A 24058-nucleotide genomic window follows, 5' to 3' on the forward strand; every position below is an offset into this window, starting at 1 on the left:
GCTGCCTAAGGTTTCAGTGGCAGAAGTTGCATACTGTCCAGTTAGTTATCCATACTATCCATAGTATCCAGGACCTAACAACAGGGGAGTGAATGTGAGTGGAAAGTAGCTGCTGGGCAGTGGACAGGGGGCATATAAAAAGCTGTCACCCATACCTAATAAAGCTAAGTAAAACCCTTCCTATGACACAGCAATCCCACTCCTAAGAATACACCCAAGAGAAACAGGGTATACTCCACCAAATAGACATAGAATGTTCATAGCAGCTTTATTCATGATAACCAAAAACAAATATCCCAAAGGTCCATCAACAGAAGAATAGATAAATATATTGTGCTATTTGTAGCATATTCATACAAGGGAATATTCTTCAGCAATAAACAGAACTAAACTACTCTCAACAGTATTACATTGAACAAAAGAAGCCAGAGACAAAAGAGCTCCATACGGTATGACTCCATTTATGTGAAATCCATGAAGAGGTAAAATGAATCCGTGATGACAGAAGAGAGATTGAGAGGAGGGGAATGAGTGAAAAGGGTCAGAAGGGAACTTTCTGGGGTGGAAGGAATATGTATCTTTATATGAATGGTGGTTACACAATGTACATAGTTGTATACTTAGGATTTGTGCCACTCACTACATATATGTATGCATATACATCTCAATAACTATTCAGATACTCATTCCTGGTTCACTATAAAAAATAAAATAAAAGCTGTGCGCTAACTACCTCCTTCACACGCCTCAAGGTCTGACCACTTAGATTTCCACTCCACCTCTAACATCTTTTTATCACAGATTTTAGAAGGGGTCTTTTTCTAAATATTCTCAGTCTGAGAAGCTGCTCCTTGCACCTCCCCCGCCCACTTCACCTGCCGATGCCACACCTGGGCACGGACAGGAATGTCACCCCACTCCTGCTCTCAAACTCCCTCCAAACTACACCCCACCCCCCACCCCCGGGCGGCCGACTCGGTGCGGGACTGGTTCCCTAGAGGGCCGGAAGGTGGCGCCCGAGGCCCAGAGACCCTCAGAGGCAGGGGCTCCCCACACAGCCTGGATCCCTGCCTTCTTCTAGGAGAGCCTGTGTCCCGGCTTTCCCATTTCCTCCCTCCTATGTCTTTCTGTCCTTCTGCGGTCCACCTCACCCCCCCACCCCCGTCCCAGTGATGTTCTGTTCGGCCTCCTGGGAGCATGGAGGTCAGAGCTGGCGCGAGCCCTTTCCTCCCCTCCCCCTTACCCTTCCTCCTCTCCCCCTCTGCCACCTTCCCGTCCCTCCCCCAGGTTCTGGCGGAGGACTAGAGGACTAAAATTAGAGGTGAGGGTGTGGCTGCCTGCACCAGAGGCCAGCAGGGAGGAAGAGTCCGCCCCGCGGCGCTGGCAAGTAGCGTGCTCTGCGACAGGTTTGTAAACACACAGGGAGCTAAGAGCTGCTGCTATCGGCCTCCACAGCTGGGCACCCTGCTATGCTAAGCCAGAGTCGAGACTGCCCACCAAGCCCCCACGCCCCAGTTCCCCGGGACTGGGGGGGCTCCGCCTGTGCGCTGCTCTCTGGGCCTCCAGCCCCACCCCCAGCCTGAGGCGGCCCTCCCCAAAACAACCACTTTTACACAGTAAAGGGGTGGGATCGCTACAGTGGTTTTCAGACCTTACTGGTGGAACCCCTTCTCGAAAAGCTCCTGTGGAGACCAGGGTGTAACTGGGTTGAAACTGGAGTTCCCGCTACTTCCTGAGGTCCCTAAGGTCTCATGGCAGAACCTCCCAGGCTCCCTGGAGCACCTCCTATGAAAACCCAGGGATTAGGGTAAACTGCAGCCTTGGGTAGAGGTAAGGAATGCTTGTGGCAGTGGTTCATTCCCAGGGGGCTACCTGAACTTCCTGGCTTCCCAGCCTCCCTTTCCTTCTCTCTGAAGTGGCCCAGCTTGTCCTAACTGCATTATTGTGACAGTTAAATAAGGCCCTATATGGATGTCAAGAGACTGTCAGCATTTTTAAGAGCCCTGTGCGGGAAAATCATTTGTAAAGCTCTGTAGCTAAATTATGAATACACTGCCTTTGGTACAGGCTTCAGGAATGGATTGTGGGAAATGCAGGCAGGCAGTCTGCCTTTAAGATGAACACAGAAAGGACCCCAAGTTCCCAACATATTAGAGACCTTCAACTCAAAGAGACATCACACATATGGTGCCATGGTGGGAGCAAGTAAACAGGGACCATATAGGTCACCTATTCCCCTGGCCCTCACTGCTAACCCCATAGTTCTGTCTCTCCACAGGCCTTGTCCCAGATGAGCCTGTCAACCCCTGGGGCTCCCGCAAGAAGCCAGATAAACCACATGCACAGTCCACAGATGGCAAAAATGAGGCATCTGCCTCATGGTCCCCCATAATGGCCCATGGGGCCAATGTACCCTGGGATCCAAACTAAATGGAAGAGAGAAAACTGTATGTAGCAACACCTACTGTGTGCTGGGCCCTCAGCTAAATGCTGAACTGGACTTTTGGGCCCTCTTATCTCAGGATGCGGGGGGGAGCACATTTGTTTTCTGTTGGTTTGTGTCATCTCTTCCTTTGGAATTTTTTTAATCTTACAAGAAAATGCCTAAGAAGAATCACTTAATGTTCCTTGGTGCCTCCCTGTCCTTCTCTTGCCTTCAGTAAATAAAATAAATAAATAAATAACATCCCCCTCCTTGATCTGTATGCACAGGAGAAACAGAACACCCTGAACTTTTTTGAGCAGATAAAGGAGAGAAGAAAAAAGTGTTGGCTCAGCCAGGCAGGGAGGGGGAGGAGGGAGGAGGGAGGCACAGGGCAACAGACACTTGCCTACTTGCTCCTGTTTCCAAGGCAAAATAGGGGTGGGAGGCTGGGGCCGCCGTGTCCCAAGGCAGGCCATGCCTAGTAGCTTCAAGAAATCAGGTCCACCCCCATTCAACATGCCCAAATGCCCCACTGCCTCCCACCCTTACCCCACCCCGCTCCACACCCACACCCACCCCCACCCCCACTTCTCTGGCCTGCAGGCCACCACCTCCCCCCCGCAGGCCAGAGCCAACACTACCCTGACTGAACCTGCCCAAGAAGCCAAATTGGAAAGAAAGCAGCAGGGAAAGAAGAGGGAAGAAAGGCCTGTCCCATGGCAGGGTCACCAAAGAAGGATGGATGAAGACTAGGAGGCCCTGGGAGTGAATCACAAGAAGGGTCAGTGGCCCAGGTTGGTGCAGGACACCGCTTCCTCCTCAGTGTTGGAGTCCACTTCAGCTCATCAGGCAATCAGCAGGTCATTTCCCTCCTTAACACTGACCACTACAACAAAAACAATGCCACAAGGGGCCCAGCCTCCCAGGTGCCCCATACCCTTCCAGAGTTGCCCCTCAGAAGAAACAAAAGAAGTCTGCCATCCTTGGCTCCCTTCTGAACACAGCCTACTCCCAAATATGTCTGTCTCCCTGTCCTTTCCCCAGGGTCACTCCAGGATGAATGACCATTTCCCAGAGAAGAGTATGGCCAAGGTATTTAGCCCACCTGGACCTTAGGGTCCAGCCTCCAACAGCTGAAGCACTCTAAAATGGGCCCACCCCAGGACTTCCCTAGCAGTCCAGTGGTTAAGACTCTGTGCTTCCAACGCAAGGGGCACGAGTTGGATCCCTGCTCAGCGAACTAATAAAATCCCACATGCCACATGGTGTGACCAAAAAAAATTAATTAATTTAAAAAAAAATGGGCCCACCCTTTCCAATAAGCAGGCTTCTCTCCTCCAAGCCACACATTTGCTCATGTGAGCTCTGTCCAGGGCTTTGGGGGCCACCTGCACCTTCCCCATCAGGGACTTACAAGTGTCATCTCCCAACAGATACTCCTAGTGCCCTAGGGCAGCAACCCAACCTCAGTTTCCCTGAAGGAATCCCTCTCTGCCTCAGGCTTCTAACAGGACGAAGGGAGGGGGAGGGAAGCTGGGGTACTGGTCCTGAGGAATCTCTCTGGACTGCCTGGCAGTTTGGGGGCGGGGGGGGCTGCAGATTTGGATTCTCGAGGACCCCCCAGACAATGCAATTATTCTTCAAATGTAAAAAACGCCCAGAAATCCCAGACCAGCTGCTTTGCACAGTGGCCCAGACAAAGGGGCTCTGTGTCTGCCCATGAGGCTCCTCCCACCCGTAAAACCCAAGGAGAGACTGAGCCTGAACTCCTCCCAGCCAGACCCTCCCAGTCTTCCTCACCCAGGCCAGCCAGCCAGGAAGTGAAAGAAGTCGGATTTCTGGGCCAGGCCTGGCCAGCCACGGAAGGTAGGTTGGGGTGGATAAACATGGGGACAGGGCAGGAGCAGCCTGTCAGCCCAGAAGACACAGGGGGAAGGGAGAGAACATTGGCCTGGGAGCCCAGAGACCTGGATTCGGGCCCCAGCTCAGCCTCTCTTGGCAGGTGACCCCAGACCAGTGTCTTCCCTTCTCTGGGCCCCACCTGGCCAATACCTCTGAACTCACCCCAAGGACACAGCATCTGTACCCCGCCTCCTGGACGTAGTTATCTAAGCCCCGTCTGATGCTTAACTGCCTGCCTCCTTCAGTCTTTAAACTTTCCCATCTGTAAAATGGGGATACAGCTACCTGGTGGGACTGCTGGGAGAATTAAATGATAGCACAGGTAAAAGGTGTGGCCACCTGCCAGGGCCCCCTCAGAGTGGGAGGGAGAGGGAGGATAATCCCCAAAGAGACTAGTACGGAGGAGGGAGCCACCTCTCCCAGGACCCAGAGCTCCATTTCACGTGTAAAAGAACCCAAGTCTTCACCTGAGCTTAGACTCCAGCCTCAACCTTGGCCCCAATCCTAATATCAGAGTGGACCTTGATATTGACATCAGTCAGACTATCCCACAGCCTGTGTTTGACTGACCCCCAACCCTGACTCAGCCTGACCATCCCACCAGTCTTGGCCAGAGAAGGGGTGGGGAGTAGGCATCAGATACAGTGGCCGTTAGCCAACCCTAAGCTCAATCAATAAAAGAGACAAGGCACGGGGGCCTCGTTCTGCAGAGCCCTCCAGCCAGCAATGTTCTCTGGCCCTCACAGGCCGACATGAGGAAGGGGCTCTAGGGGCCCCATCTTCCTTCCTGGCACTTAGACTTTTCTCCAAGCACAATGTCTTTATTACCCACACCTCTTCCCTGCAACCAGATGCGTAAAGTCCCTAAAAACACAATTTTAAAAGGCTTTGTAAGCCTTTTTCAGAAGAGAAGTGGGGAGCCTGTATTGCATGGAAAAAGACAGCCCTAAACTCAGTGTTTGAGGGAGGGGAGGCCAGAGCCAAAGGCATGGCCCACAAAGGCACTGGTGGGCAGGAGGGGAAGGTATTCCTGGAGAGGTGAGTGCTCTGGCTGGCTTCTGTTCCCCTTGATGCTCTGCAAGGTGGGATAGACCTGAGTGAATTGTTTCAGGACCCCAGCTTATAGCTGCCTGCAGAGACAGAAACTGGAGACTACCTGAGTGGGGGTGGAGGAGGGGAAGAAAGCATGGACAGAAGTCAGAGAAAGGGTTGGGTCTTTCTGATGGGCATAAAGCTCAGCTGGCAGTGGAGAGAGAAACAGAGGTGCAGATGGACCAGGGCAGAGTCCAGGACTGCATTCCTGCCCCCATACTCACACCCAAAGAGCTTTATCCCAAACTCCATCCTAGAGATCCCATCCACCTTCAGCAAAAATGAATGGATCACGCTCTGACAATAGATCAGATCAGGTACTAGTCATCTAAGCATCTCCTATGAACCTTTCAAAATCTGGGCCAGCCCCACCAGCTCAGCTTCCATCTCTGATCCATGCATGCCCTGGTTTCCCATCTTTGTGTGTGTCTGCACACAGAGATCCTAACTGGCCAGGTCACCTCTCTGCAAGCAAGGCCCACATTCTTCCCCTTAGATCCCAGATCTTCCAGAGGCAGGCACAGCCCACGCTCCCTCAGCCCAGAGAGAGGTCAGGGGTCTGACATGATGGCTGCCACTCCTGGAGAAGATGAAATTGCCCAGACAGCAGCTTTTGTCCCTAACCAGCATTCCCTTGGGTGATTCCATTAGCACCTGAGCTTCAGTCACCCCATCTGTAGAGTGGGAACAGTCACCCCTACCTTGAATGAGGCCAGCCCTGACCCCAGACCCTATTAGCCAGTTTCCTTTTCCTCAGCAAAGTCCTAAAGGAACAGGTTTCACTGTGGCTCCCTTTAGCAATCCTTAGGATGAGAACTCATGGCCTGTATTCCCTCCCTCTGAGCAGGATGTGACACCCAAACTCTAAACCCGCCCCCCTAGGAAGTCATCAACCACAGAAATGTAAGAGACCACAGAACTGGTTACTATGCCAGTGACTACACTGGTGCGAGACTGCCCTTAGTGACATCAAATCAGGCCATGAGCAGGGGAGGGCTGATAGGAGATGGTACTCACAGTCACTCACTACCCTGGGAAAGGCTGAATCTGGAGAGAGAAAACCAGCCTCAAGACCATACCAGCCCTGTTCTGAGGCACCCAAGTCACCATGGCCCCTGGGGAACCCCAGGAAGGCACCTTTCTTCCTCTCGCTCTCTCCCTTTCCCTCTCTCCCCACCTCCCTTTAGTCTTTCTCCCTTTCTCTCTCTCTCTCTCTCTCTCTCTCTCTCTCTCTCTCTCTCACACACACACACACACACACACACACACACACACTTCCCTTATGTTTCCCTTGATGACTCAGCTTGCTAAATAGCCTCCTCCTTTGGGAATACCTTACTGTACCATGGTTTTCATACAGGCCCTTGTTTTTGAATACCAGGGGTTTGAGGCTCCACAACTTTTTAGATGAGTGACCTGAGCCTCAGTTTCTTCATCATTAGAATGGGGATAAAGAGTCCCTGCCTCACAGGGTTGAGTGTGACAATGCAGAGTGCTTAGCCCAGAGCCAGGCACGTAGCAGCAATGGTTTTTACATTAGTTTTCCTACAGGCCTAAGTCTGCACACTACCGGGGTCACCACAGGGATGGCTGGGCCAGGACATCAGACATGGGTGGGGATGGGAAATCCAGCCAGTAGAGAGGTCACAGACCCTCCTGCATGATGACTCCAAAGCAAGACCTCCAGGCCTCAGAACTACACCACCCCACAGTGGCACTGCTATGGTCTGATGACGGGGAGGAATAGACAAGTAAGAGAGAAGGGCCACACCACTTACTGGGGGCACTTGCTCCACCCAGGCAAGGTCTGTGAGGCTGAAACTGCAAAAACAGGACAATCTGTATGGTCACCAGCCTCCAAGATGGCCCTCAATGATCCTCCCCTCATGGTACTCATGCCCTACAGTCCCCTCCCAAGCTGATCTGTGTAGCCAATAGGATATTGTAGAAATATGGAGTGTGACTTTCAAAACTAGGGCATAATACACACTGTGGCTTCCACCTTGCTCTCTTAGACTGCTTACAAGAGGGGAAGCTAATCACCATGTTGTGAAGAAACCCACATAAGCCCACTGAGAGGCAAGGAACTGAGTCCTACCATCAGCCAAACCATCCTGCTAAAGCATGTGACTGAACCACCCTGGAAGCAAATCCACCAGCCCCAGTGAAGCCTTCTGATGACTGCACTCCCAGCCATCACCTTGACTGCAACCTCCTAAGAGATCTCAAACCAGAAACAACTAAACTGCTTCCAAATTCCTGACCCACAGAAACTATGAGGATAATAACTGTTTATTGTCATTTTAAACTACTAAGTTTTGGGGTAGTTTGTTACACAGCACCAGGTAACTAACAGTCAGCAGTTCTCTCTCCTCGGAAACCCCTCAGAGTAAAGACCCCAAGGTAAACTCCCCATCCTACTCAGGGTCCCAGCTCCCTCTTTTCTAAAACTCAGGGCTGGGGTTAAGTGAGCAGAGAGCCTGGCCCAGACCCTACAGCATACAAGGCCCAGGAGACAGGAATGCCTTCCCAGCCTGTGCATTAGACTCACCTGGAGATTTTTACAAAAGACCGATACCAAGCCCGGAGATTGGGTCATCTAAATCAGACTCTTCCAGGTGGGGTTCAAGCATGGAAATTTTTTAAGGACTCTACATGATGCTAACATATAGCCAAGGTTAAGAATCACTTCTCTACAGCAGATTCCAAATGCAGATTCCAGGCCAGCCCAGAACATCTGGGATCTGCCTGTACAGGAGTAGAGGAGGCAGAGAGAGCAGAAAGGCCAGGCAGTACCCAAGGTCCACTCCCCACCTTCCAGCTTAGGCTGAGGGTCTCCCCCTGTCCTCCCTCCCCAGCTGCTGCCCGACTCCCAAAGCACTCTGCATTGAACACCTGTAATGTACCTCTGCTCACAGGGACTGCTCCCTCAGAGAGGACCCAGGGTGCAGGGATGGGGTCTAACTCTGAGTGACCCAGGGAAGACTCTGTTTTCTCATCTGCAAAATGAGTATTGCCATCACACCTGCTCTGCTCTCTAATAGGTATTAGGCTACCACTCAGAAGTTTTCAGAGAGATTTATGCTTTGTCTCCCTCAAGGCAGCTTCCCACTCCTTCACAGCAGCATTATTCACAATAGCCAAAAGGTAGAATCCACTCAAGTCTCCATTGATGGATGAATAAACAAAATGTGGTACATGCACATAATGGAATATTATTCAGCCTTGAAAAGGAAATTCTGACACATGCTACAACATGGATGAACCTTGAAGACATGATGCTAAGTGAAATAAACTAGTCACAAAAGGACAAATACTGTATGATTCCACTTACATGAGGTACCTAGAGTAGTCAAATTCACAGAGACAGAAAGTCGAATGGTGGTTGTCAGGGGCAGGGGAGGGAGGAAATGGGGAGTTAGTGTTTAAAGGATACAGAATTTCAGTTTTGGAAGATGAAAAATAGTTCTGAAGATGGATGGTGGTGATGGTAGCACAACAATGTGAATATATTTAATACCACTGAGCTCTATACTTAAAAATGGTTAAAATGATAAATTTTTATGTTATGTATATTTTACCACAATAAAAACAACAAGAACAACAACAAAAAGTTGAGTGAGTGCTACTCTGTACCAGGCACTCGAGATACTGAAACAGCCAGATGCCTCCCCTTGGAGGATCAGGGGTGACAGGTGCCACAAAGCAAAGCAGGAAAGGGGAGAGGCAGCTGCTCTGTGTAGGGAGGTCAGGGAAGCCTCTCTGACAAGGGGACACCAGAACAGAGGAAGTGACAAGCAGGAGAGGACCAGAGGGCAAAAAGTGCTATAGTGACCTCCTAGGGACTTGCTGAATGACGAAATATGGGGGTAAGAGCAAGGATGGGGTCAGGATGACTTGGGTGACCAGTCATGACACCAGGACCAACCCTTACAAGTTCTGTGTCAAGTGGTCATCTCCTTTCCCCTTCACAACAAGCCTGTGAGGTAGGAAAGACAAAAAGTTGGTGCAAGACCCACACGTGGGAGGAGGGCCCCGGTGGTCTGACTGCAGAGCCCAGTTCTCTCCTTGGGGCTATCACAAGAGTTGGGAACGCTTCTCCAGGCCACCTCCCATCGAAGGGCTGAGCCTGCCTCCAAACACACAGCCCAGGGCCCCTCTCCCAGCCCCACTGCATAGGGCATCACATGCAGGCATAGCCCTGACCAGCCCCTGACCTGGGTTAGTGTCCCCACATGGAGATCCACCCATTCAGCAGATGGGGCACTTGAAGCCTGGGAGGTGTGAATTGGCAAATGAAGAGGTAGCCTCCCGGCAGGCTTCTCCCCTCTCCCTGACAGAAGCCACAGGCCTCACAGTTCTGGAGGGAAGGAGGACAGCACAGTCAGCACTTTCCCCTGACTCTTTCAAAACCACTGACAAGAACTGAGGCTTGTGAGACAGCTCAGCCGGTGCAGTTCCCCCTTGCTGGCCCCTCGTGACTCTGCACAAAGCCCGTCTGTGCTTCGGCTCCAGCCCCTGGGGGAGGCGGGGGAGCGAGGGGCGTCTCCTGCAGGCCAATCCTCTCTCCTGAGCCACGGGTGGGTCCCCACTCTGCCCAGCCCAGGACTCGTGCTCCTGGCCCACAGGGCAGACCGTAGCCCTGACAGCAAGGCTGGGCTGTCCAAGGCTTTTGCAGGGTTCAGGCAGTACTTGTGGGAAGAGGGTCGCCTCCACTGTAAACTCTCTTCCTGCAAAGCTCCCTCTTCTATGCTCATCCCCCACCCCGAACCCCCATTCAGCATGGTTTATCACAGAGTAAAGGTGGCGTGCATGATCACAACATGGAAAAGAGAAAACATCCCCCCAAAATCCAGCCAACAGATAAACCCCAGAGCAAATCTCTATTTATTAAGTCCTTCATGTGCCAGGTCCCGTGCTGGGCACTTTCCATTCATGGCATCATTTAATCCTCCCAAACATCCTGGTGCCCATTTTATAGATGAGGAAATATCAGAAAGGTTCACAGGTGTGATGGAGGCCACCCAGACAGAGTGAGGGGTAAAGCAGGGCTTGAGAATGCTCAGCTCATCTCTCTCTACCCAGCACTTGCCCACCTCTCAGGCCCTCACTCAGCCTCCCGGGGCAGCAGGCCTAAGGACAGCCCTCAGCCTGGCACTTCTGTCTTACCCGTCCCCACGCACTGACACTGCACACATTGTACCAGGCACCCGGGGCTAGCAGGAGGTGTCCCCAAGCCTGGCAGCTTACCCCAGCTACACTGCCAAAACTGGGGCTGCCACCGCGAGATCACCTGCCTCCTGGCCAGGGCGTTAGTCAGGTGGGCTGCAGGCCAGCCACCCTGGTCTCCCTGCCCCACAGGGACTGGCTTAAGGCTTGCCAGACCACAGCCCTTTGCCCTTGATTTTATCCTCCATAAAGAGTGACAAGGATAGTGGTCTAATGGCTTTTGGCAGCACAAAAGAAAATTCTAAGAGCAACTAAATGATTATTCCCTCTAAACAGTTACCTGCTGTTCATCTGGCCCAAGATTTTCCCCTCCTGGTAACTCCAAGGTGGTTTAACTGTGCTCTCCTAACAAGTCCTAGCACAGGATCTCCTGACACAGGATCACCCAATAAAGGGCTCTTCATAAAGTTCAACCCTGAAGCAGAACACCACCCTCCCCCACCCCTGCCAACCTCAGAAAGAGCTGGAACTAGGTCTGAAAAGCCAATGGTGTTCATTTCAAAATGCACCCATGGGCCCCATGATTCAATCCATAAAACACCTATGGAGTTAAGATGCTGAGCTCAGACAATAAACATATTCTTCAAGTTCTTTTATTGAGTTCAAAGAGAGACTTAATAACTGACCAGCTTTTGGAATCAAGAAATGTCTGTTCTTATAATTCTATCATCATTGTTACCACTATTTTTCACTGGGTACGTCCAAGGTTCAGAGGGCAATGCTAAGCATTTCACGTGGAATATTTCGGTTAATCTTCATGTCACTATCCCCCTTCTTCAGAGGAAGAAACTGAGTTTCAGAGAGTTTCCACAACCTGTCGTCTAACATAAGGCACTCCAAAATATACTCAGTAAGATACTAAAGCTCAGGCTTTACTCTTTTTTTAAAACCAAGGAATGAATCAAGTTTATCACCTTTTCTTGAGTTACTTTCTCAGATTAACTCAAAAGTTTTGCATTAATTGTATATGATTTTTTAATTTTCCAAAATAGAAAAGATAAAAGAGATATGTTTATTTAACATTTAAAGGCCTCATTTTAAAATCTTTCCTATGAATGTCTGCCTACTGGTGGTCCTGCGTGTCTCCTACTTAGCTGACTCAAGGTCTAGTTATTTGCCAGTCCACTAGGAGCACCCATCAGTGTCTTCTCCCTAGAGTCAGGAGTTTGGGGGAGCTGGGCTGGGCTGGCTTGGGGAAGAGGTCTGGTTGTGGGTAGGAAGGCATGGCTGAAGGTTTGGAGACGGGCTCTGAGGGGTCTGTGACTTGAGGAAAGGGCATGAAACCAGATGTCCTAGAACCTGGGCTTGAGACCCAGTCATGCCATTTGCTGGCACTGCCAGTGTTCCCATTTGTGAAATAGCTCATGCCCTGTGGGCCACATGGGGAGGACAGGAATTATGGGTCTACCAGGGCCTGGCACAAGGCTGCAGAGGGTGGCTGGGTTCTTTGTTCTGTTTCCTAATAAATTACAACTCATTTCCAAGTGCTGCTTCTCTTGGTCTTAAATCACACCTTCCTTAACACCCTCCTGCAAGAAGCAGCTAGATGATAAACGAATCTGGACTGAGGGGCAGGGGTACTGGACTTACCCTCGCCGCACAACAGCCAAGCTACCCTGGTCTGATTGAACCCAAATGCTTTTCTTCATCCTCCCTCCTACTGACCCCTGATTTAGAGAGAGCAAGAAAAAGCCTTGGGCTCCTGCCTATTTGAGGAAGAAAGAGACAGGGCCAAAGGAAGAAGAAAGTGCAGCTGAGCTGGGTAAGAAAGCTCGCTGAGCACCCCCTACCAGGGCCTCCCTGAGGGCTGTTGTCACTACGTAGGCCTGTTACCCACATCGCACCATTACAGCAACTTCTGGGTCGCTGTTTGAAATGCTGTACCCCATCACTTTCACCTGAGCTGCTGAACAAAGAGTCCTCACACCTCAGAGGATATGAGGTGTGGTGAGGGGCAAGGCAGGGTGGCCTCACTGACCTTCTCTCCCAGCGACAGGGGAGGCAGGACGAGCACGAGCCCAGGGACTCTCCCTGTCCTACACTTTAGACACCCGTTCCAGGAAGGTGACAAGAGTGAGATTCCTAAACTTTTGGGGAAATGACTCAGAGCTCTGATAATCTGAGGGTCATATGAGCAACTCGCCCCTACCCATGCCTGAGACATGAAAGCACACAGCAATTCTCTGAGGAAGCCCAATGAGGGGGGAGGGGTCCTGTACCCCCAACCCACCATCACACCCTGCCACTTTTCTCACTAAACCACTGATCTGATCAAACCACGGCCCTGCTCAAAAACCTTCAATGGCTCCCAGTGGGCTAATGAATGAAGGCAGGTCCCTGACACCTCCTCCCTGCCCTCAGCCCCGCTGTGTCCTACATACACCCACTGGACCCCAGGACTCCCATACCCAGACTAGGCCCACAGGGCCCAGGGTGGCCTGTGAAGTCTCCTCACTCTGCCCAGATATCCCCACCCTGCTAGCCACTCCCTCAGGAAGTCAGTCCTCACTCTTTTCTTGCCATTCTGGAAAATCACCCCTCTGTTCTAATCAAGACCCTATCCTGAGCCTGACATGCTCTCTGCTGACCTTTGTGCCTCTCAAATCCCTGACGAGTGTCCCCTTCCCTGGGTCCTTCCTGGAGACACTGCCTGCAGCCATGTCAATCACACTGAGAGCAGCCAACAAGAATGTGGGTGTCACAACAACCCTGTCAGGGAGGTAACATTATCCCCATGGTACAAATGAGGATAGTGAGGCACAGAGAGGTTTTACCTTCTTGCCCAGGGATCACAACCTCACTCTCTGAGATGAGAGGCTGGGAAAGAACTTGCAGGGCAAGAAGATGGGAGGGAAGGATGGGGTAGGAGGCCCTCCCAGAATCCAGAAGACCCAGGCCTGGCTACTGTTGGGTCCCTTGCCCACCCACCCAGTGAAGCAAAGCTGCTGCCACTAGAACCCAGGGCTGGTTCTGGGCCCCAGTCCCCTCCAAGCCATCCCTCCCTCTACAGTACCCTTTTCTTCCACTAACTCTCCAAATGTACCCATCCCACCAAGTCCACCTCCCCCAGGAAGCTATTGCTCCATCCTACCTTCCCTCCCTGGCACTTCTGGGCCCACCCATCACCCGTGTTTGTAGTCTCTCATGGAGCAGCATCCTCCCACATCAGCCCTTCCAACCAGGTGTTCTATTGGTCAGTTGGTCATTATTAGGATGTCTTCAAAAAAAAACATGTCTATGGTCAAATCAGTTTAGAAAACACCAGTTTCTTTTCTACAGCATTTGTCAAAGCCTTTAATTTTCTTAAATGCATTCTGAATCTCCCATAGGATAGTGGAGTGGATTTTCCAGTTTCTACCCTTGTTTGTTCCCTGAACCCTTGAGGTTTCTCAGAACAGTCTTTGAGAAATGCCACCTCCTCCCACCCCCTCAGGACAGCCTGGCACAGCAGGGAGCACATGGGTAGGAATCAAGAGGGGGAGTGGGGGGGTATCCTTTTAGGAGTTATAAGTGACATTTTGAGAGCTTAGCCTGAAAGCCCCTCTTGGCACTGCCCAGGGCAACAGAACCTCTGCCTTTAGTGTCTGCCCTTCCCACCTTTCTTTGGGTGAGTTGACTGCCTACCCTCCTGCTAGGGTCATCTGACCAGTGGTATCAGATACCACCCTTCAGGCTCTGCAAAGCCCAGAGAACAAGGGGTCTTGGGAGATCCCCAAATCTAGCTGGACAGCTCTTCTGGGCAAATTGCTCATTCGACTCCATCATCAGCACGCAAGTTTCAATAGTAAACCAAAATTAAAATGTATTAAGCTGCCATTCTGGGAAGATATAGTGCTCTACTCAACAAACCCTGCAACTCTCCGCCCTGCTCCCCAGAGAGGGGACTGAATCCCTCAATTTACAGGAAACTGAGTCCTCAGAGCAGAGCACACACTTGCCTGTAGTGTCTCAGCCAGGGGCAGAGCAGAATGAAGCATCCAGGCCTCCCCACTTCCCGGTGCACTGGGGAGGTGGCCTGAGTGGGATAAGACCCCAACAGCAGCTCATGCAACCATCAGGGCAGCTACAAGGCCTCACACAGGCCAGGCGGGGGTCAGGGATGCTCGCTGGGGGTGAGAGCTCAGCAGCTGGGGGAACTTTAGGGGCTTTCAGGGGAAGATGGCATGTCTAAGGCTGGCGTAAGCTGTTTCCCCAATCTCCTTGGCCCAACCCTGGCTGGAGGAAGAGTGCTCACTCCAGATTGGCTAACCACAGGGCTGGGCTTGGCTGTGGGGAAAGATAAGATGCCCTACATGCCATCTCCATGTCACCCTGCCCTGGGGCAGTCGCCTAAAACACTTTCTCATGGTTTTGGGAGCTCCTCAAAGTCAGGCACCCTAGAAATCAGGCCTTTCTCCCAGCCTGAGATCCAAGTCCCCAGAAGCACCTCACCCAGCCCCACCCCGCCAACAGAGTAGCCCCTGCATCCCATACCCTCCACATGCTCCCCTCTGCCCTGCCCCCATACAAGCAGTCTATATGCCTCCCCCAACACAGTTCACAGGAGCCAGGACAGTCCCCTTTATCTGTTTCGGGTCTCACCTGATCTGTGCCCATCCCTGTACCTGCCTGGCCCAAAGTCCCCAGTCTCAACCCTTACTACACAAAGATAACCCATGGGCCAGCAGCATCATACCACCCAGGAGCTTGTTAGAAACACAGAGTCTCAGGCCCCACCCCAGACCTGCTGAATTGGAACCTGAATTTTAACAAGCTGTCCACATGTATGCTAGAGTTTGGGAAATAATTTTATGGACCACTGCTCTAATCAACTCCTTGCACCTATGGCCTATAAGCTTCCATGGCTCCCCAGGGCCTAGTGAGTCAAGTCTAGACTCAGTGGCTTGACAATCAATGCTCTGATTGACTTGTCCAGGGCTCCCCCTCCACCTCAGGAATGCCATCCCCTCCTGTGTCGGTCAAAGCTACCCAAGACTTCAGGGCGCTCTAAAAGCACCACCTCCTCCAAGAAGCTGGTCTGAACTGCACCTCATTACATCACATCTGGCATAGCTCATTCTTATTTCCTGGTGAGTGGGGACCCTGTCCTGTGTTCCCAGTGGCCCCAAGCACCAGGGTGGGGCATAGAAGATGCCAGATGCCAACCACAGGTAACAAGGCCCAGTGTCCAGTTGTTGGAAAGTCCACCCTCAGCTCTAGCCTGCTGGACTCAGGCTCTGCCACAGCCTTCACCTCAACTCAGCAGACAAGGACTCAAGCAGTGTGGACAAGCCTCCTGCATACTCCAGAGAAGGAGCACTCCTCAGAAACATGGGCCTAGTGAGCTTCCAGCAGCAATGTGCTTGCTCTGGGCCTCAGTTTCCCAAAATGCAGAAGAGAATGCCACTGAGTCTGCCTCCCTCTTTTCCTGGGGGGCTGGGAGGATCTGAGATAGATGAGCAGATCCCCTAAACCCTGGGGTCAGAACTTGCAGCCAAGAGACTCCAGCCCTGTGTGGTCAGCAAACCCTTTCTCAGCCTATTAGCCAGGCCCCTGGGAGGCCAAGTCACCTGCCCAGAGGTGTCCTCATGACCAACCAGGAAAGCCTCAAAGGACAAGGCTGTCTGTAGGAACTGGCTGGCCCAGTTCCTACAGACGGGCATCCCATGGGGAGTCTTCGCTCTTTACCCTGGGTCTGCAAGAAGGTACTCAAGCATGTAACCTCAAGGAGTTCCTGGCTTCTACAACCTCTGGGGAGCAAAAAAAAAAAAAAAAGTCTCTCTAATCTCATTTTACAGACAGACAAAAAGGGGTAAGGACAGGGCCAATACTGAAATGGATTGAGCTCTTTTCAGTTCCCATTTCTCTGTTCCCCCAGCTCTGCTCCCACCTTCAGTCCAGCCCTACTCAGACCCCCATCCAGGTTTCCCAAGGCCAATTCTGAAGCTCCACCTCACAACATCCTAGATGGAATAAAAAACAGGCCAGTTTATCTGCAGAGTTCCTACCTCACCTCTCTGGGCTCTCCAGAGGCAGATGAAGAGGGCAATGTGGCAATGCTGAACCCAGAGAAGTGACACTCCAATGGTGGCATCTCAAGCAGGGAGCTGTTTTTGTACGAGAAGTAGTTGTCCTCCCTAGCTCCCGGAAATCACAGTGTGCGTGACACCCAACTACCTGGTCTGGACCCAAAGCCCCTCCTGGAAGAAACAGAGAGACTCAGCTGCCCACTCTGAGTGAGGACCCCTTCTACCTTACAGGGTGTGACTTCTTTCCTACTTCCCCAGCCCCAAGGCCAGGCACCTCTGCGGGTCACGAGAAAACATTTGTTAAGAAGACTTCAGCTGGTGCATATCTGAGAGGCATGAAAGAAGTGACAGAGTAGAGTGTCTTAGAGCATTTATTCTGGAGCCAGCCTGCCTAAGTTCAAATCCTTGCTCTGTCACTACCGAGCTGTATGACTGTGCCTCAGTCTTCCAGTCTGTAAAATGGGAATAAGACCTACTTTACAGAGCTGTTAAGAGGATTCAAGGAGGACTTCGCTGGTGGTGCAGTGGTTAAGAATCCGCCTGCCAATTCAGGGGACACGGGTTCAAGCCCTGGTCCAGGAAGATCCCACATGCCGCGGAGCAACTAAGCCTGTGTGCCATAACTACTGAGCCTGTGCTCTAGAGCCCACGAGCCACAACTACTGAGCCCACGTGCCACAACTAATGAAGCCCATGCACCTAGAGCCCGTGCTCCGCAACAAGAGAAGCCACTACAATGAAGAGTAGTCCCCGCTCGCTGCAACTAGAAAAAGCCCATGTGCAGCAACAAAGACCCAATGCAGCCAAAAATAAAAAGATAAATAAATAAATTTATTAAAAAGAAAAGAGGATCAAAGGAGCTAATATTTGCAAAGTCTTTAGAACACTGCCTGGCATGCAGTGAGTATACCAGGGCCCTGGCCTAGCCTCTTGGCCTCTGCTTGATTTCTCCCACCCAGGATAACCTCATTTCTTCCATCTATCCTAGCTCAAAGCCTTTCCTAGGCATGCCAGCCCAGCCCTGATCTGAACCCCTATCCCCTAGTTCCAGCGCTCACCTCCCAATGTTACCTTGGTTCATCACCAGTCCCCCTGTCCAGGGCCAAGCTTCCCTCTACCAGATCTGAGGTCCCTCAGTTCTTAGCCCTCCATTCTGAGAGCACTAGCCAAACAGCTCAATTCTCAGTTGGCTCCTCTGTGCAAAAAGGGGAGCTGTAGGTGGAAAGACAAGGGTCTACAGAGACCCCCAACTCCAGCTTCTTCCTCCCCTTCAACTCCCTGCCCTGAGGGCTAGGCACCCAGCAGCCACCCAAGACACTGGGTAAAGTAAAGCCCTGGCTGCCCAGGCCATCCCCATCTCACGAGTTAGAAATCACACACAAGCACACAGGCACACACCCCTCTGTTGACCCAGGCTGGATTTCCACCAAAGAGAGCAAAGGAAATCATCTCTCCCCAACCCACAGCAACCCACATCACCTCCACACACCCCCAGACCCACCCAATCTCCCACTAGGCATACAGGCCTGCCTTTGAGCCTTCCCTTTTTCCCACTGACCCCCTCAGATTCTTGCAGTGATTTGCACAACTGCTTTCACGGAAAGAAAATAAAAATCCTTAGGATCACCTGAGGTTTACAAGGGGCTTCTGCACTGCCCTGACCTTTCCACCTGGCTCAATATTTCCTGAGTATCAGCTACATGCCAGGTACTGTGCTAAATGCTCTAGATTCAGCAGTGGGCCATTCAGTCAAGGTTCCAGCCCTTAGAAAGCCAGAAAAAGTAAACAGACAACTGCAACAAATGGTTATGAACTGTGATAAGCAAAATGAAGAAAGTAAACCAGGTGCTATGATGAATTACAGGGAATGACGGGCTTCTACGAAGACTGGGAAGGCATATTTAAGCTGAGACCTGAAAAATAAGAAGGAGCATAGCCAGCCCAGTAGAAAACCTTGGAAGAACATTCCAGGCAGAGAAAACAACACAGGCAAAGGACACAGGGCAGGAAAAAGCTTAGGTATTCAAGGGGCAGAAGTGATTCAGGTGTGACTGTCAGGAAGATGAAAAGGGGACAGTGTTAGGATAAGGCTAGGGGAGGTCAGTAGTGACCAGAGCTTGGAAGATCTGAAAGGCCAAGGAAAAGATCTGAAATTTCATTCCAAGTGCAACAGGGAGCTATTGAGGGTCTTAGAGCAATAAGACTAAATATTTTTCTAAATTGTTCTTGCTGCTCTGTTAAAATGGATTTGAGGAGGCAATTGCAGACTTAGGGAAAGCAGGCAAAAGCTACTACAATATTCAGGCAAGATATAAAAGGTGGCTTGGCCTGGGGCAGTAGCCTAGGGCAGCAGCAGTGGAGTCAGAGCATGAAGAATAGGCCTGAGATAGATTTGGCAAAAAGAACCAAAAGCACTTGCTGTAGCACTAGATGTGGAGAGGGAGGAAAAGGGAGGAGATGATGCCACCCGGTTTCCTTTAATGGTGGGTGGGTTACAGGCCCTTTACTGAGATGGGAAGGCCTGCGGAGAGTCATGCTTGGGGAGCACAGTCAGGGTTCTGTTTCACCCATATTAACTTTTTCATACCTATGACACCTTAAGTCATCAGATGGGTGGCTGGATAGAGAGGTTGGGACTGGAGATAAAATTTGCTACCTAAAATCATGAGAATGAAAATGATATACACTTAAGACCTGTGTTTGTAAATAAATGTTTGATTTTAAGAATTATAAGAAAAAATGAGAGCTTGAGGGGTATGTAAATAGAAGGGACTCAGGGGAGAGGAGGGGGCTGAGAACAGAGCCCAGGGATCCTCCAACATTCAGAGTGAGTGAAGGAGTTGTCCTTAAAGACAAGTAAGGAAGGGCTTTGGTGGGGGGAAAGGGGGGTTGGTAAGGAAGAAAACCAAGAGAAGCCAAGAAAGGATATGGGAGAGAATGATCAAGACCAAGGGAGGTCAAGGAAGACCTACTTGTGGGGGAGTGTAAATCAAGGGAGACCTTTACTTGGGTAGTTTCAGTGAATCGGTGGGACCAAAGCCAGGTCAAGTGAGCTGAAGAACCCAGGGACCACAGGTACAGACAGCTCTCTGGAGAAATTTTGCTGTGAAGGGAAGTGGAGAAGTGTGTCTTTAGCTAGGGGAGAATGAGGGATGAAGGCAAAAAAGGGGGCCATAAAATGGAGGGGAGCGGTGGCAAAGCATGTTCTTACACTGTTGTGAATGATCCAGGGGGAAAGTAGCCACTTTTAATACTGGAGAGAGGGGAAGTAACTTGAAGAATGGGGGACAGGGAGCAGACCATCTTGGAACCCTAGTTAGGCATTAGCCTGTGGCAGGAGCCCAGCTAACAAGAGGAAAGGGGAGGGGGGCAAAGAAGCAAAACGCAGACGTGGGGCCTTCGCTACACACACTTTCAGATGCACACCTACCCATTCCAGTGACCCCCCTAGACACTTGCCGTTTTGCTACCTGCTCCAAACACGGACAATTTACCCACCCCCTCCGCGGATTGGCACGGGATGTGCCACCACAGGCAGACTGTTCAACCAACCTGTGGGCACATTTCACCACAGGTGCCAGCCACCGCGCTTCTCTTATCAGGCCATACCCCCCTTCCTGGTGCAAGCTCCGAGGGGGTCCCCAGGCCCCTCACCGGCTCTACCGGAGCCCCAGCCCCCACCCCTGGGCAGTGGCTTCTCCGAGTCCCTCTCCCAAATTAAGCATTCGACACTCCCTACCCCATCCCGAGCCTGGCTCTCGCCTAGCCCAGCGCAGCCCGTTAGCCCCCAGTTGGCTCTTCGGAGAGAGATACTCCCCACATTGTCCAGGGGATACCCCGAGGAGACCACCTGGACGCCCTTTGGGAGGGCGGCCCAGCCCCTCCCCGTGTCCCAGCCGTCGCCCCGGCGCCTCCTCTTCCCTCCCCAGTGCCCATGCTCTGGGCGGCCCAAGCCGTCGCGGGGCGTCCGCGCCCGGCTTTGTCTGCGCCCACGGAGCGCGCCGGCCGGGCGCCGCCGGTGCTCCCCAGCTGCACGCAGCCCTAGGGTCCTGCCTGCCTTCCACCCTCCCACAGCCACGCGAGCGAAGGGGCGCGGCGCCCACCGCCCTCGCCGGCCTCCGGGAATGCCGGGCACCCTGGCCCTCCCGCCAGAGCGCCGCTCCGGCTGCCGGAGCCCAGTTTGCGACGAGCGGCTCTCCACCTCGGCCTCCTCCGCCTCCCCTTCTCTTCAGCCGCCTGGCTTCCTTCTCCAGCCGCCGCCGGGACCGTAGGGGCCCGAGCCAGCCGCTGCGGCCTGTGTGGGGCCCCGCTCCGCCTAGCGTCCCCGGCCCACCCCTCCCAATCTGTTCAGGCCCGGCCCCCTCTCCGCCTCGGGGCGGGGACGCGCCGAGCTCCTCCCCCGACCCGCCCGCCGTGGGTGGGGAGGCTGGAGGCTGCGTTGGCAGAGAACCTCAGGGACCCTCCTTGCGGAGGGACCCGGGCCCAGCGCTCCCCACCTGGGTTCCACGGCCCCCTCCTCAAGCTGGGCGCCGAACGTCCCCACCTGTCCCCAAAAGAAAAGCAGGCAGCCCAGCCTTGCGCGCCCTGTGCTTGGGCGTAACGTGGAGCCGAAGCTGCCTGCCAGGTGACGAGCAGAGCAAGGATGCAGGCCTCAGTTTACCCGCAGAACTTGAAACCCTCCTGTTGAAAGGAATGGGCGCTTCTCTCTCCTCCCGGAGCTGCCTTCACTCCGGCAGACCCTCCACTGGATCTCAGTTGTGGTCAGAGGGCTCGTCCCCAAGGGGCCACCTCCAACCTCATTTTCTCTGCAACACTACTGCCGCACCCAGCCACCACCACCCCCTCCCATACCTCCTCGCATTAATCTCGAACCTTCAACTGCAAGGGGAAAGGGGGCATTCAGGCTGGAGCCTGTCCCTTCACAGCCACGACCTTGAGTGGAGGTGGCCTCTGTAAGAAATATCTTTCACTGGTACCTACTGCCTCGTCCTGAACTTAATAAAACCCGAAGCAACTGTAAGTATGAGGGTCATTTTTTTCCTTAAAAAAAATCAAAGATTTTGAGGTTGTTTATTCTTTTTCTATTTGAGATTCTGCTCCCCAGTAGTCTTTCATTGTTCTACTTTAAGAGGGGGTAGGGGGCAGTGGTCTCTGACAATTTCATTCTGTTTAACCTGTGAGCATCTCCAGGGCCTCCTGGGGCTGATAGAGATCCAGTCCAACGGGGGCAAGCCTTCTGTGGAAGCTGGGTCCCTGCCTGAACTGTCTTTCAGGCTGAGGAGGGTGCCCCACCTAACCTGGACCCCACAGGGAACCCACCAGTCCCCAATGCAGAGCATAGGTCCACATGGGTCCAGAGGCCAGGAAGACAGAGGTGTTCCTTCAGAAATGGAGTTTGATGCTCCCCTGAAAGAAGGACACTCTTGAGTACAGACTGCAGGCCAGGGACAAGGTGAATTTCAGGTGAGGTTTCTTCTTAGCACAAAGTCCTTGTCATTGCCCAAGCTATTCCCTCCACCTAGAAGCCTTTCTCCCTGCTCCTAACAAACCCCTGTGTCCCCTTGGAGTTAAATGTCAGGTTAAATGTCACACCCTCCTTTGTGAATCCTTCCCTGTCACCAAGGAGAGCAGAATGTTTATAAGTGGACTCTCAGGATTAGCTTTCTTGGGTTTGGATTCTGCCTCCATGTGGCCCTGAGGAAGTTAATCTGTGTTTCAGTTTTCTCATCTGTAAAATGGTCTCTACTCCAAAGACTTGTATTAAACAAGATTAAGATGGACTTGACAGGGCTTCCCTGGTGGTGCAGTGGTTAAGAATCCGCCTGCCCATGCAGGGGACACGGGTTCGAGCCCTGGTCCTGGAAGATCCCACATGCCATGGAGCAACTAAGCCCATGTGCCACAACTACTGAGCCTGCACTCTAGAGCCCATGAGCTGCAACTACTGAAGCTCGCACGCCTAGACCCCGTGCTCCACAACAAAAGAAGCCACGGTAATGAGAAGCCCACGCACCGCAATGAAGAGTAGCCCCTGCTCACCACAGCCAGAGAAAAGCCCGTGCGCAGTAACAAAAGACCCAACACAGCCAAAAATAAAATTAATAAAATAAATTCATTTAAAAAAAATCTTACACTCTTTAAAAAAAAGAAAAAGGTGGACTTGACAAATTACAAATGATGGGAAACTATTTAAATTGACTTGTTGTAAGCAAATAGGAAATGTACAGGCTCACATAACAGAAGACTTCAATGGTATGACTGATCCAGTACCAAGAAGCTCAAAAAATATCGACTTGGTCTTCCTCTTCTCATCTCTCATCTCTGTTCTTTGCAGCAGCAGGATGGCTGCCAGCAGCTCTAGGCTCCATCCTCACAGCCCAAGTCCTCATTTCTTTCAGCTGTCCCAGCAGAAAGCAAAGGTTACACCAAGTGGGCTCTGACTGGGTCACATGTCATTGTTGGGGCCTGAATCACAAGCCCAACCCTGGGGTCGATCCCATCTAAACCACAGGGCTGGAGAGTGAGGAAGGGTGAAGTCAGGGTTTACCATTAGAAGATGAATGGACCCCAAACTGTGTGCCAAGCACACAGTAGGTTCACAAAAATGTATTAGCCATTATTGAAGACCTTCATTATGTTTCAGTGGTGCCCACTACCTTCTGAACATTCTTCTATGTTTGGGAAGCTTTCCTGCACCACCTACTTTCAAAGCCAGAAACATTCTTTCCCAATCTCCTGGCATCATCCAACTCCTGCCAACCAGATGCACTATTGCAAATTTTCATATGGAAGTGAGCAATGTCTGGAGACAGGCATCACCCAGAATCCATTCAGGAGGAGAGTACTACTGGTGGCACCTGGCTTTAGGAACAACAGTGGCAGAGGTGCTGGAGTACCTGCCAAAAAAATGAAGGCACACATTTCAGTTGTCTATTGCTGTGTAACAAACCACCCCCAAAACTTAGTGGCTTAAAAGAACAATGATTTCTTCCTTACAATTCTTTTGGTGTACTGGGCCCAGCTAGATTGTTCTTCTGCTGCATTCAGTATTGACTAGGGACATCAACTGGAAGCTTGTCTGGAGCTGAAACAATCCAAATGGCTTCTCTTTCCATATGAGCTTTCCAACAAAATATACTAACAACATGGCAGCCTGCCTTCCCAGAGGGTGAAAATGGAAGCTGCCAGGCATCTTAAGACCTAGGCCTAGAACTGCCAATTCATTATTTCTGTCACATTGTTAGCTAAAGAAAGTCACAAAGCCAGCTCAGATTCAAGGGGAGGATAAACTGACTCTACCTCTTGATGGGAGGAAGTGGGGTGCTATATTAGATTACTAGGGCTGCTGCAACAAAGTCCCACAAACTGGGTGTCTTAATCAATGTATTGTCTCATACTTGTG

The 24058-nt window shown here is 51.8% G+C and overlaps 1 protein-coding gene across 1 annotated transcript in view; it reads right to left on the minus strand.

Annotated features, from left to right (window-relative positions):
- Positions 1-19680, minus strand: part of SMOX (spermine oxidase) — a 42491-nt gene extending 22811 nt beyond the window's left edge. Inside the window, exon 1 of the mRNA XM_024743229.1 lies at positions 19663-19680. The gene's annotated coding sequence lies outside the window, so the exon portion shown is untranslated. The remainder of the gene's footprint in view (positions 1-19662) is intronic.
- Positions 19681-24058: the final 4378 nt, after the last annotated feature.

Source organism: Neophocaena asiaeorientalis, unplaced genomic scaffold (genome assembly GCF_003031525.2).
Source record: "Neophocaena asiaeorientalis asiaeorientalis breed wild unplaced genomic scaffold, Neophocaena_asiaeorientalis_V1.1 scaffold82, whole genome shotgun sequence".
Taxonomy (NCBI): Eukaryota; Metazoa; Chordata; class Mammalia; order Artiodactyla; family Phocoenidae; genus Neophocaena; species Neophocaena asiaeorientalis.